At 49.3% G+C, this 14,923-nt stretch overlaps 1 long non-coding RNA gene across 1 annotated transcript; it reads right to left on the bottom strand.

Annotated features, from left to right (window-relative positions):
* Window positions 1–1,030: 1,030 nt before the first annotated feature.
* On the bottom strand, window positions 1,031–13,789 carry LOC135529510 (uncharacterized). The gene is made up of 4 exons (XR_010453709.1): window positions 13,390–13,789; window positions 10,653–10,771; window positions 5,790–5,906; window positions 1,031–1,076 (listed from the first exon to the last, which is right to left on the bottom strand). It is a non-coding gene; the product is annotated as an uncharacterized LOC135529510 (long non-coding RNA).
* Between the last annotated feature and the right edge of the window lie 1,134 nt (window positions 13,790–14,923).

Genomic DNA, 14,923 nt, shown 5'->3' with positions numbered 1-14,923 from the left:
CTGTCCTGGCAATGTGTACAGGTTGTGCTGCTTGTCTTTCTCTCTCTGTGTCCCAGCTGTCCTGGCATCATGTACAGGTTGTGCTGCTTGTCTTTCTCTCTCTGTGTCCTAGCTGTTCTGGCATCGTGTACAGGTTGTGCTGCTTGACTTTCTCTCTCTGTGTCCTAGCTGTCCTGGCATCGTGTACAGGTTGTGCTGCTTGACTTTCTCTCTCTGTGTCCTAGCTGTCCTGGCATCATGTACAGGTTGTGCTGCTTGTCTTTCTCTCTCTGTGTCCTAGCTGTTCTGGCATCGTGTACAGGTTGTGCTGCTTGACTTTCTCTCTCTGTGTCCTAGCTGTTCTGGCATCGTGTACAGGTTGTGCTGCTTGTCTTTCTCTCTCTGTGTCCTAGCTGTTCTGGCATCGTGTCAAGGTTGTGCTGCTTGTCTTTCTCTCTCTGTGTCCTAGCTGTCCTGGCATCGTGTCAAGGTTGTGCTGCTTGTCTTTCTCTCTCTGTGTCCTAGCTGTCCTGTCATCGTGTCAAGGTTGTGCTGCTTGTCTTTCTCTCTCTGTGTCCTAGCTGTCCTGGCATCGTGTCAAGGTTGTGCTGCTTGTCTTTCTCTCTCTGTGTCCTAGCTGTCCTGGCATCGTGTCAAGGTTGTGCTGTTTGTCTTTCTCTGAATGTCATAATGCTCATAACCAGGCAGCGGGCGGACAGGCGGGCGGACAGGCGGGCGGCGGGGACGCGAGTTACAGCCCACCAGACAGACTGAGGAGGGACTGGATCTCATTTTTCAGCAAATCCACTTAGCAGAGCTAATAGAATGATCAATGGGTGCTCTCACCTTTTGTCCAGGTCGTCCCAGTTCCCCCTGGCAACAAGATCGTTGGATGGAGGTGGAGAGAGAGAGAGCGAAGAAGAGAGACAAAGAGACAGAGAGAGATATAACTGCTGCTTTTTATACAAGGCCTTTCCATTTCGTATAATGGTAGTTCTCAATCATTCACTAAACATCTAATGTAAAAACAACTGTTTATAAATGACACTTACCTTTTCACCTTTTGGTCCCGTCAGACCTGGTAGCCCAGCTGGACCCTGTAGAAGGTCAACAATAATCAGATATCTAACCAATCAGAACATGGGCTTTTTCTGTCTTTATGCCATCAACTGATTATTTACAATCCCAGTAATATTCTAAATATTATTTCCCTTCACAATGTCATTTTAATGAATAGGTACAGGATCCATACGGACACCAAATGTGTTTGTTGTTAGCTTCCTTGGCAGTCAGCTGACTCCGGTGCCATACTGTATTATAGGCTAAATTGTGTATGAATACAGATGTGAAAAACAAATCTGAAGAGTTTACCAATCATGCTCTCCTCTCCCTGACAGAATGCCATCTAGGCAAGTGGCCATTTATAGGACTCTGGAATTACTATAGGATCTTCTGCATTACAACACCACCACCACCCACCCTCCACACAGCAACACCACCTCCCACCCTCCACACAGTAACACCACCACCCACCCTCCACACAGTAACACCACCACCCACCCTCCACACAGTAACACCACCACCCACCCTCCACACAGTAACACCACCACCCACCCTCCACACAGTAACACCACCACCCACCCTCCACACAGTAACACCACCACCCACCCTCCACACAGCAACACCACCTCCCACCCTCCACACAGTAACACCACCACCCACCCTCCACACAGTAACACCACCACCCACCCTCCACACAGTAACACCACCACCCACCCTCCACACAGCAACACCACCACCCACACCCTCCACACAGTAACACCACCACCCACCCTCCACACAGCAACACCACCACCCACCCTCCACACAGCAACACCACCACCCATCCTCCACACAGTAACACCACCACCCACCCTCCACACAGCAACACCACCACCCATCCTCCACACAGCAACACCACCACCCACCCTCCACACAGCAACACCACCACCCATCCTCCACACAGCAACACCACCACCCATCCTCCACACAGCAACACCACCACCCATCCTCCACACAGCAACACCACCACCCATCCTCCACACAGTAACACCACCACCCACCCTCCACACAGTAACACCACCACCACCCACCCTCCACACAGTAACACCACCACCCACCCTCCACACAGCAACACCACCACCCATCCTCCACACAGCAACACCACCACCCACCCTCCACACAGTAACACCACCACCCACACCCTCCACACAGCAACACCACCACCCATCCTCCACACAGCAACACCACCACCCACCCTCCACACAGTAACACCACCACCCACCCTCCACACAGTAACACCACCACCCACCCTCCACACAGCAACACCACCACCCATCCTCCACACAGCAACACCACCACCCATCCTCCACACAGTAACACCACCACCCATCCTCCACACAGTAACACCACCACCACCCACCCTCCACACAGTAACACCACCACCCACCCTCCACACAGTAACACCACCACCCACCCTCCACACAGTAACACCACCACCCACCCTCCACACAGCAACACCACCACCCACCCTCCACACAGTAACACCACCACCCATCCTCCACACAGTAACACCACCACCCATCCTCCACACAGTAACACCACCACCCACCCTCCACACAGTAACACCACCACCCATCCTCCACACAGTAACACCACCACCCATCCTCCACACAGCAACACCACCACCCACCCTCCACACAGCAACACCACCACCCATCCTCCACACAGCAACACCACCACCACCCACCCTCCACACAGCAACACCACCACCCATCCTCCACACAGCAACACCACCACCCATCCTCCACACAGTAACACCACCACCCATCCTCCACACAGCAACACCACCACCCACCCTCCACACAGCAACACCACCACCCATCCTCCACACAGCAACACCACCACCACCCACCCTCCACACAGCAACACCACCACCCATCCTCCACACAGCAACACCACCACCCATCCTCCACACAGTAACACCACCACCCATCCTCCACACAGCAACACCACCACCCACCCTCCACACAGCAACACCACCACCCACCCTCCACACAGTAACACCACCACCCACCCTCCACACAGCAACACCACCACCCACCCTCCACACAGTAACACCACCACCCACCCTCCACACAGTAACACCACCACCCATCCTCCACACAGCAACACCACCACCCACCCTCCACACAGTAACACCACCACCCACCCTCCACACAGTAACACCACCTCCCACCCTCCACACAGTAACACCACCACCCACCCTCCACACAGTAACACCACCACCCATCCTCCACACAGTAACACCACCACCCATCCTCCACACAGCAACACCACCACCCACCCTCCACACAGTAACACCACCACCCACCCTCCACACAGTAACACCACCACCCACCCTCCACACAGTAACACCACCACCCATCCTCCACACAGCAACACCACCACCCACCCTCCACACAGCAACACCACCACCCACCCTCCACACAGCAACACCACCACCCACCCTCCACACAGCAACACCACCACCCATCCTCCACACAGCAACACCACCACCCACCCTCCACACAGTAACACCACCACCCACCCTCCACACAGTAACACCACCACCCATCCTCCACACAGCAACACCACCACCCATCCTCCACACAGCAACACCACCACCCACCTTCCACACAGTAACACCACCACCCACCCTCCACACAGTAACACCACCACCCACCCTCCACACAGTAACACCACCACCCATCCTCCACACAGTAACACCACCACCCATCCTCCACACAGCAACACCACCACCCACCCTCCACACAGTAACACCACCACCCATCCTCCACACAGTAACACCACCACCCATCCTCCACACAGCAACACCACCACCCACCCTCCACACAGCAACACCACCACCCACCCTCCACACAGTAATACCACCACCACCCACCCTCCACACAGCAACAACACCACCAACCTCCACACAGCAACACCACCTCCCACCCTCCACACAGCAACACCACCACCCACCCTCCACACAGCAACACCACCTCCCACCCTCCACACAGCAACACCACCACCCACCCTCCACACAGCAACACCACCACCCAACCTCCACACAGCAACACCACCACCACCAACCTCCACACAGCAACACCACCACCACCCACACTCCACACAGCAACAACACCACCAACTTCCACACAGCAACAACAACACCACCCACCCTCCACACAGCAACACCACCACCCCCCACCCACCCTCCACACAGCAACACCACCACCCACCCTCCCTCCACACAGTAACACCACCACCACCCACCCTCCACACAGCAACACCACCACCACCCACCCACCCTCCACACAGCAACAACACCACCACCCACCCTCCACACAGCAACAACACCACCACCCACCCACCCTCCACACAGCAACACCACCACCACCCACCCACCCTACACACAGCAACAACACCACCACCCACCCACCCTCCACACAGCAACAACACCACCACCCACCCTCCACATAGCAACACCACCCCCCACCCTCCACACAGTAACAACACCACCCACCCTCCACACAGCAACACCACCCACCCTCCACACAGCAACACCACCACCCACCCTCCACACAGCAACAACACCACCACCCACCCTCAACACAGCAACAACACCACCACCCACACTCCACACAACAACAACACCACCACCCACCCTCCTCACAGCAACAACACCACCACCGTCCACACAGCAACAACACCACCACCCACCCTCCACACAGCAACAACAACACCACCCACGCTCCAACCTCCACACAGCAACAACACCACCACCCACCCTCCACACAACAACACCACCCACCCTCCACACAGAAACAACACCACCCACCCTCCACACAGAAACACCACCACCCACCCTCCACACAACACCACCACCCACCCAACAACAACACCCACCCTCCACACAGAAACAACACCACCCACCCTCCACACAGAAACACCACCACCCACCCTGTTGGGCAATACAGGAATTGACTCCCTCCACTCAATATGTCTTTCCATGCAGACTGTTTGGGTTGTTTCTAAGAATGGTGTGTGGAGGGACGGAGAGTCGTGGCAGTCAGTGGAAAAAGTCTATTTGCGTCGTGTCTAAATGTGGAGCATTAATGGGCTGCTGAGCTCCATGTAATCCCCGTCTCCGTCCCTGTCCCCGTCTCCGTCCCTGTCCCGTCCCTGTCCCCGTCTTCTGTCCCTGTCCCCGTCCCTGTCCCCGTTCCTGTCCCCGTCTCCGTCCCTGTCCCGTCCCTGTCTCCGTCCCTGTCCCGTCCCTGTCTCCGTCCCTGTCCCTGTCCCCGTCTCCTTCCCTGTCCCCGTCCCTGTCCCCGTCCCTGTCTCCGTCCCTGTCCCCGTCCCTGTCCCGTCCCTGTCTCCGTCCCTGTCCCCGTCTCTGTCCCTGTCCCCAGCTCTAGAGGAACAAGAGGAAGGGAGGAGAAGGAACTCACATGGGTCTCAGATGGTGAAGAGCTGCTAGAGGTCTATAGAGGACTTAGTCAACCCCCCAACACCTGTCTACCACCATTACTGACAAGTAAGGAAGCTCAGGCAACTAACCAGTCTCCACCTGATAAACCCTGATTAAATACTCTTCCAAATATCTGCATTATAACCATATTATAACTGTATTTGGCCATTATCGGGCTTTAAAAAGATATATTGAATTGATGAAGCCAGTGTTATGACAACATTAACAGAGACATATGGGGGTGGATAGGTTTACCTACCTGAGGCCCGGGGGGTCCGTTGGGGCCAGGGGGGCCTGGGACACAGCTGGGCCCTTTCAGCTCCGTCCCTGTATCTGGATCTGGTCTGTGATTACCTCCCTTACTGGTCTCCTCATTCTAAACCAATCAAACAAAAACACTCTTCCATTCAATCATTGCTTTATTTTATAATAAAATGATCAGTAGCCGTTTGTGGTACTGAAGTACAATTACAGTGCAGGTAAGATTGTGGATCACTTATGCTCACTACCTGCCAATCAAAATGACAGCTGTGTGTTATGTCATCTGTCAATTTCAATTTGAGATTCTACACAATTATTCAGTGTCAACTCCTGCTCATCACCCCTCTTGAGTTTACAGTCCAGGCTGGAGACTGAGGGTTGTATCTCTGGGAAAGGAAAGGGGGATACCTAGTCAGTTGTACAACGGAATGCATTCAACTGAAATGTGTCTTCTACATTTAATCCAACCCCTCTGAATTAGAGAATTAGAGAGGTGCGGGGGGCTGCCTTAATCAACATCCACGTCATCGGGGCCCGGGGAACAGTAGCTGCCTTGCTCAGGGGCAGAACGACAGAGGACCCTCTAACAGGATAGACAGAGTTGTATCTCTGAGAGGACCCTCTAACAGGATAGACAGAGTTGTATATCTGAGAGGACCCTCTAACAGACAGAGTTGTATCTCTGAGAGGACCCTCTAACAGGATAGACAGAGTTGTATATCTGAGAGGACCCTCTAACAGGATAGACAGAGTTGTATATCTGAGAGGACCCTCTAACAGGATAGACAGAGTTGTATCTCTGAGAGGACCCTCTAACAGGATATACAGAGTTGTATCTCTGAGAGGACCCTCTAACAGGATATACAGAGTTGTATCTCTGAGAGGACCCTCTAACAGGATAGACAGAGTTGTATATCTGAGAGGACCCTCTAACAGGATAGACAGAGTTGTATATCTGAGAGGACCCTCTAACAGACAGAGTTGTATCTCTGAGAGGACCCTCTAACAGGATAGACAGAGTTGTATATCTGAGAGGACCCTCTAACAGACAGAGTTGTATCTCTGAGAGGACCCTCTAACAGGATAGACAGAGTTGTATCTCTGAGAGGACCCTCTAACAGGATAGACAGAGTTGTATATCTGAGAGGACCCTCTAACAGGATAGATAGAGTTGTATCTCTGAGAGGACCCTCTAACAGGATAGATAGAGTTGTATCTCTGAGAGGACCCTCTAACAGGATAGACAGAGATGTATCTCTGAGAGGACCATCTAACAGGATAGACAGAGTTGTATATCTGAGAGGACCCTCTAACAGGATAGACAGAGATGTATCTCTGAGAGGACCATCTAACAGGATAGACAGAGTTGTATCTCTGAGAGGACCATCTAACAGGATAGACAGAGTTGTATATCTGAGAGGACCCTCTAACAGGATATACAGAGTTGTATCTCTGAGAGGACCCTCTAACAGACAGAGTTGTATCTCTGAGAGGACCCTCTAACAGGATAGATAGAGTTGTATCTCTGAGAGGACCCTCTAACAGGATAGACAGAGTTGTATATCTGAGAGGACCCTCTAACAGGATAGACAGAGTTGTATATCTGAGAGGACCCTCTAACAGGATAGACAGAGTTGTATATCTGAGAGGACCCTCTAACAGACAGAGTTGTATCTCTGAGAGGACCCTCTAACAGACAGAGTTGTATCTCTGAGAAGACCATCTAACAGGATATACAGAGTTGTATATCTGAGAGGACCCTCTAACAGGATATACAGAGTTGTATATCTGAGAGGACCCTCTAACAGGATATACAGAGTTGTATCTCTGAGAGGACCCTCTAACAGGATATACAGAGTTGTATATCTGAGAGGACCCACTAACAGGATAGACAGAGTTGTATCTCTGAGAGGACCATCTAACAGGATAGACAGAGTTGTATCTCTGAGAGGACCCTCTAACAGGCAGAGTTGTATCTCTGAGAGGACCCTCTAACAGGATATACAGAGTTGTATCTCTGAGAGGACCCTCTAACAGGATATACAGAGTTGTATATCTGAGAGGACCCTCTAACAGGATAGATAGAGTTGTATCTCTGAGAGGACCCTCTAACAGGATAGACAGAGTTGTATATCTGAGAGGACCCTCTAACAGACAGAGTTGTATCTCTGAGAGGACCCTCTAACAGATAGAGTTGTATCTCTGAGAGGACCCTCTAACAGGATAGACAGAGTTGTATCTCTGAGAGGACCCTCTAACAGGATAGACAGAGTTGTATCTCTGAGAGGACCCTCTAACAGGATATACAGAGTTGTATCTCTGAGAGGACCCTCTAACAGGATAGACAGAGTTGTATATCTGAGAGGACCCTCTAACAGGATATACAGAGTTGTATCTCTGAGAGGACCCTCTAACAGACAGAGTTGTATATCTGAGAGGACCCTCTAACAGGATATACAGAGTTGTATATCTGAGAGGACCCTCTAACAGGATAGACAGAGTTGTATCTCTGAGAGGACCCTCTAACAGGATAGACAGAGTTGTATATCTGAGAGGACCCTCTAACAGGATAGACAGAGTTGTATCTCTGAGAGGACCCTCTAACAGACAGAGTTGTATCTCTGAGAAGACCATCTAACAGGATATACAGAGTTGTATCTCTGAGAGGACCCTCTAACAGGCAGAGTTGTATCTCTGAGAGGACCCTCTAACAGGATATACAGAGTTGTATCTCTGAGAGGACCCTCTAACAGGATATACAGAGTTGTATATCTGAGAGGACCCTCTAACAGGATAGATAGAGTTGTATCTCTGAGAGGACCCTCTAACAGGATAGACAGAGTTGTATATCTGAGAGGACCCTCTAACAGACAGAGTTGTATCTCTGAGAGGACCCTCTAACAGATAGAGTTGTATCTCTGAGAGGACCCTCTAACAGGATAGACAGAGTTGTATCTCTGAGAGGACCCTCTAACAGGATAGACAGAGTTGTATCTCTGAGAGGACCCTCTAACAGGATAGACAGAGTTGTATATCTGAGAGGACCCTCTAACAGGATATACAGAGTTGTATCTCTGAGAGGACCCTCTAACAGACAGAGTTGTATATCTGAGAGGACCCTCTAACAGGATATACAGAGTTGTATATCTGAGAGGACCCTCTAACAGGATAGACAGAGTTGTATCTCTGAGAGGACCCTCTAACAGGATAGACAGAGTTGTATATCTGAGAGGACCCTCTAACAGGATAGACAGAGTTGTATCTCTGAGAGGACCCTCTAACAGGATAGACAGAGTTGTATATCTGAGAGGACCCTCTAACAGACAGAGTTGTATCTCTGAGAGGACCCTCTAACAGGATATACAGAGTTGTATATCTGAGAGGACCCTCTAACAGGATAGACAGAGTTGTATCTCTGAGAGGACCCTCTAACAGACAGAGTTGTATCTCTGAGAGGACCCTCTAACAGGATAGACAGAGTTGTATATCTGAGAGGACCCTCTAACAGGATAGACAGAGTTGTATCTCTGAGAGGACCCTCTAACAGGATATACAGAGTTGTATCTCTGAGAGGACCCTCTAACAGACAGAGTTGTATATCTGAGAGGACCCTCTAACAGGATAGACAGAGTTGTATCTCTGAGAGGACCCTCTAACAGGATAGACAGAGTTGTATATCTGAGAGGACCCTCTAACAGACAGAGTTGTATCTCTGAGAGGACCCTCTAACAGACAGAGTTGTATATCTGAGAGGACCCTCTAACAGGATATACAGAGTTGTATCTCTGAGAGGACCCTCTAACAGGATATACAGAGTTGTATATCTGAGAGGACCCTCTAACAGGATAGACAGAGTTGTATCTCTGAGAGGACCCTCTAACAGACAGAGTTGTATCTCTGAGAGGACCCTCTAACAGGATAGACAGAGTTGTATCTCTGAGAGGACCCTCTAACAGGATATACAGAGTTGTATCTCTGAGAGGACCCTCTAACAGGATAGACAGAGTTGTATATCTGAGAGGACCCTCTAACAGGATAGATAGAGTTGTATCTCTGAGAGGACCCTCTAACAGGATATACAGAGTTGTATCTCTGAGAGGACCCTCTAACAGGATATACAGAGTTGTATATCTGAGAGGACCCTCTAACAGGATAGATAGAGTTGTATCTCTGAGAGGACCCTCTAACAGACAGAGTTGTATATCTGAGAGGACCCTCTAACAGGATATACAGAGTTGTATATCTGAGAGGACCCTCTAATAGGCAGAGTTGTATCTCTGAGAGGACCCTCTAACAGATAGAGTTGTATCTCTGAGAGGACCCTCTAACAGGATATACAGAGTTGTATCTCTGAGAGGACCCTCTAACAGGATATACAGAGTTGTATCTCTGAGAGGACCCTCTAACAGGATATACAGAGTTGTATCTCTGAGAGGACCCTCTAACAGGATAGACAGAGTTGTATCTCTGAGAGGACCCTCTAACAGGATATACAGAGTTGTATCTCTGAGAGGACCCTCTATGGTCGTATCACCTCATCAACCCTAATCTGCAGTCAGCACTGTTGGGAGACCAGTTAATCCATTGCTTCCTGCACACACCTACTCTATCATCAGAAATCCCTACTGCTCTTAGTCAGTGGCGGAGGAGGGCAAATGTGAGGCTAAGTCACAAATGACACACTGTTCCCTATACATTATAGTCCACTACTTTTGACCACAGCCCTATCAAATGTAGTACGCTAAATAGGGAATAGGGTGCCATTGGAACATAGCCAGGGAGTGAGGTTTGGACAGCTCCCAAGGACAAATCAACAATCATACACTTGTCAAACGGGCAAGTCACATGATTTTGGACTCACATGACCACTGGGATGCCACAGTGAGGGAGGAGGAGGGAATAGGGGGGGCGGGGGTGGACTCAGTAAACAACAGGGGTTGAATTTCCTCTGCTGGTCCACGGCAGGTTGTTGTTGGAGAGCTGCGGAAAGTAGTGGACAGTATGGTAAGTTAGTCACATGGGAAGTAAATACACACCGACCCTGCAGAGGATGCCCTTGTAATAGACATATTTAATTTGTTTGTCATGTTGACATCAGTGGGAAATGAAATGAATAGAGTCCGTGTCAAAACTAGTTGAAGGGGCTCAAAGAAACCTCAATGTTGCCTTATTTCTAACAGCATCAGAGTGGATGGTAAAGGTGTGTAATAGAATGTGTATGTTACTGCATCCTGCAGAGGCAGAGAACAAACAACACCTCACTAACAAGCCACAAAGGAAAAGCACCTGCATAGGGGCATTGGCAAAGAAGTGGTGTTGCAGCTGCCAAGTTAAAATCCACTCAATCAGCAGATCCTCCAATTCACAAAAAACATCAGCTGAACTGAAAGTAATCTGTAAATGCATCCAAATGTACAGTTGTGGCCAAATGTTTTGAGAATGACACAAATATTAATTTTCACAAAGTCTGCTGCCTCAGTTTGAATGATGTCAATTTGCATATACTCCAGAATGTTATGAAGAGTGATCAGATGAATTGCAATTAATTGCAAAGTGCCATGCAAAGTGCCATGCAAATGAACTGAATCCCCCAAAAATATTTCCACTGCATTTCAGCCCTGCCACAAAAGGATCAGCTGACATCATGTCAGTGATTCTCTCGTTAACGCAGGTGTGAGTGTTGACGAGGACAAGGCTGGAGATCACTATGTCATGCTGATTGAGTTCGAATAACAGACTGGAAGCTTCAAAAGGAGGGTGGTGCTTGGAATCATTGCTCTTCCTCTGTCAATCATGGTTACCTGCAAGGAAACACGTGCCGTCATCATTGCTTTGCACACAAAGGGCTTCACAGGCAAGGATATTGTTGCCAGTAAGATTGTACCTAAATCAAGCATTTATCGGATCATCAAGAACTTTAAGGAGAGCGGTTGAATTGTTGTGAATAAGGCTTCAGGGCTCAAGAAAGTCCAGCAAGCGGCAGGACCGTCTCCTAAAGTTGATTCTGCTGCGGGATTGGGGCACCACCAGTACAGAGCTTGCTCAGGAATGGCAGCAGGCAGGTGTGAGTGCATCTGCATGCACAGTGAGGCGTAGACTTTTGGAGGATGGCCTGGTGTCAAGAAGGGCAGCAAAGAAGCCACTTCTCTCCAGGAAAAACATCAGGGACAGACTGATATTCTGCAAAAGTTACAGGGATTGGACTGCTGAGGAATGGGGTCATTTTCTCTGATGTTTGGGGCATCCGGAAAAAAGCTTGTCCGGAGAAGGCAAGGTGAGTGCTACCATCATCCTGTGTCATACCATCATCCTGTGTCATGCCAATAAGAACAGCATGCCAACATGAGACCATTCATGTGTGGGGTTGCTTCTCAGCCAAGGAAGTGGGCTCACTCACAAGTTTGCCTTAGAACACAGCCATGAATAAAGAATGGTACCAACACATCCTCAGAGAGCAACTTCTCCCAACCATCCAGGAACAGTTTGGTGACGAACAATACCTTTTCCAGCATGATGGAGCACCTTGCCATAAGGCAAAACTAAGTGGATCAGGAAACAAAACATCAATATTTTGGGTCCATGGCCAGGAAACTCCCCAGACCTTAATCCCACTGAGAACTTGTGGTCAATCCTCAAGAGGCGGGTGGACAAACATAAACCCAAAAATTCTGACAAACTCCAAGCATTGATTATGCAAGAATGGGCTGCCATCAGTCAGGATGTGGCCCAGAAGTTAATTGACAGCATGCCAGGGCGGGTTGCAGAGGTCTTGAAAAAGAAGGGTCAACACAGCAAACATTGACTCTTTGCATCAACTTCATGTAATTGTCAATAAAAGCCTTTGACACTTGTGAAATGCTTGTAATTATACTTCAGTATTCCATAGTAACATCTGACAAAAATATCTAAAGTCACTGAAGCAGCAAACTTTGTGGAAATTAATATTTGTGTCATTCTCAACTTTTGGCCAAGACTGTACAGTCTGGTAGGTTGTTGACAACACTAGACGCTAGAACTGGTATCTACATAGATATACAACAACAAGTAAAATAGCTCTACAAATCTAACACATAATAACTAGAATCCAATAAGAACAGCAGAATATTCCGACTGGGAGCTGTAACATGATACGTGGAGTCATCCACACCGGAGAGAGCTGCTCCTGGCTCTGACTGAACACACATATGAAGCACCGTACGCCTCGCTGTCAGGAACTGTCCACAGACGCTATTTATAGAGACATTTCCATTCTGACAGCATTTCATATTCCATAGATGAAGGGAAAATACACAGGAACACACACTTCTTCAAAGTGCAAAGACAATCAGGATAAAGACACGACATGGGGTTTACCCAGGGTCGGACTGCAGCTTGTCAAAACCGTGCATGACATATTCCTGCACGCACACACATATAAACACACACACACACACATATAAACACACACACAGACACATATAAACACACACACACACATATAAACACACACACATATAAACACACACACATATAAACACACACACACACACATATAAACACACACACATGCATGAGTATGTGCATTTACACACACACACACACACGGCTGGCTCTCTTACCTGCTGGGAATGAGAGAATATTGTCCAGGAAAGAGGACTGAGACAAGACATAACAAAACAATAGTGGAAGGTAGAGTCCAAATGTGATAAGGATCATGCTGCTGTCAATACAATGCCTTCTGTCTCCAACTTGGCTTTACTGAGGAGCCACAGCAAAACGACTCCACTCTCACTCTCTGACTCTCTCCTGCCTACTGACCTCAACAGCCCGCTCTCTCCTCTCTCAGTACCCCTGCGTCTTTAGGAGGGGGGTGCCGACTCTCTCTTGCCTACTGCCCTCAACAGCCCGCTCTCTCCTCTCTCAGTACCCCTGCGTCTTTAGGAGGGGGTGCCGACTCTCTCTTGCCTACTGCCCTCAACAGCCCGCTCTCTCCTCTCTCAGTATCCCTGCGTCTTTAGGAGGGGGGTGCCGACTCTCTCTTGCCTACTGCCCTCAACAGCCCGCTCTCTCCTCTCTCAGTATCCCTGCGTCTTTAGGAGGGAGGTGCCGTCTCTCTCTTGCCTACTGCCCTCAACAGCCCGCTCTCTCCTCTCTCAGTACCCCTGCGTCTTTAGGAGGGGGGTGCCGACTCTCTCTTGCCTACTGCCCTCAACAGCCCGCTCTCTCCTCTCTCAGTACCCCTGCGTCTTTAGGAGGGGGGTGCCGACTCTCTCTTGCCTACTGCCCTCAACAGCCCGCTCTCTCCTCTCTCAGTACCCCTGCGTCTTTAGGAGGGGGGTGCCTGCCAACCATTGCCCATTAAATCTCCTGCATCAGTGAGCGCTACATTTACAGGAGGCATCGTGTCAGCTGCCCTTTGTGACAATATTACAAACTTACTACTGCAAGGGATGCCTTTCTGAATCCTTTCCCCTCTCCTCTCATAGGGAAACAAGACAACATACTACATGGCTGGAAGGGATGCCTTTCTGAATCCTTTCCTCTCTCCTCTCATAGGGAAACAACACAACACAACATACTACATGGCTGGAAGGGATGCCTTTCTGAATCCTTTCCCCTCTCCTCTCATAGGGAAACAACACAACACAACATACTACATGGCTGGAAGGGATGCCTTTCTGAATCCTTTCCTCTCTCCTCTCATAGGGAAACAACACAACACAACATACTACATGGCTGGAAGGGATGCCTTTCTGAATCCTTTCCTCTCTCCTCTCATAGGGAAACAAGACAACATACTACATGGCTGGAAGGGATGCCTTTCTGAATCCTTTCCCCTCTCCTCTCATAGGGAAACAACACAACATACTACATGGCTGGAATGTCATTGGAAAGACAAAGACCATACATACTATGTGGTCACTTCACAACTGTAGACAAATAAACAGAACACAATTTCACAAGGTATCTGATCTTGTACATGTTGCACAAGACAATGAAAAATGAACACGGTTCTGTCATGAATCCATGCAAATCGCAATGCACCTGTGTCGGGTTGTCACCGTTAAAAATACATCTAAAACATTTGTTAGATTATACGATTGTTATCAGAAAAACAAGGTTTAGGTAATAAAAGCGCACCACATGGTTACG

Source organism: Oncorhynchus masou, unplaced genomic scaffold (assembly GCF_036934945.1).
Source record: "Oncorhynchus masou masou isolate Uvic2021 unplaced genomic scaffold, UVic_Omas_1.1 unplaced_scaffold_1173, whole genome shotgun sequence".
NCBI classification, from domain to species: Eukaryota; Metazoa; Chordata; class Actinopteri; order Salmoniformes; family Salmonidae; genus Oncorhynchus; species Oncorhynchus masou.
The sequence above is the reverse complement of the archived record's forward strand: the minus strand, read 5'-3'. Positions and strand labels throughout refer to the sequence as shown.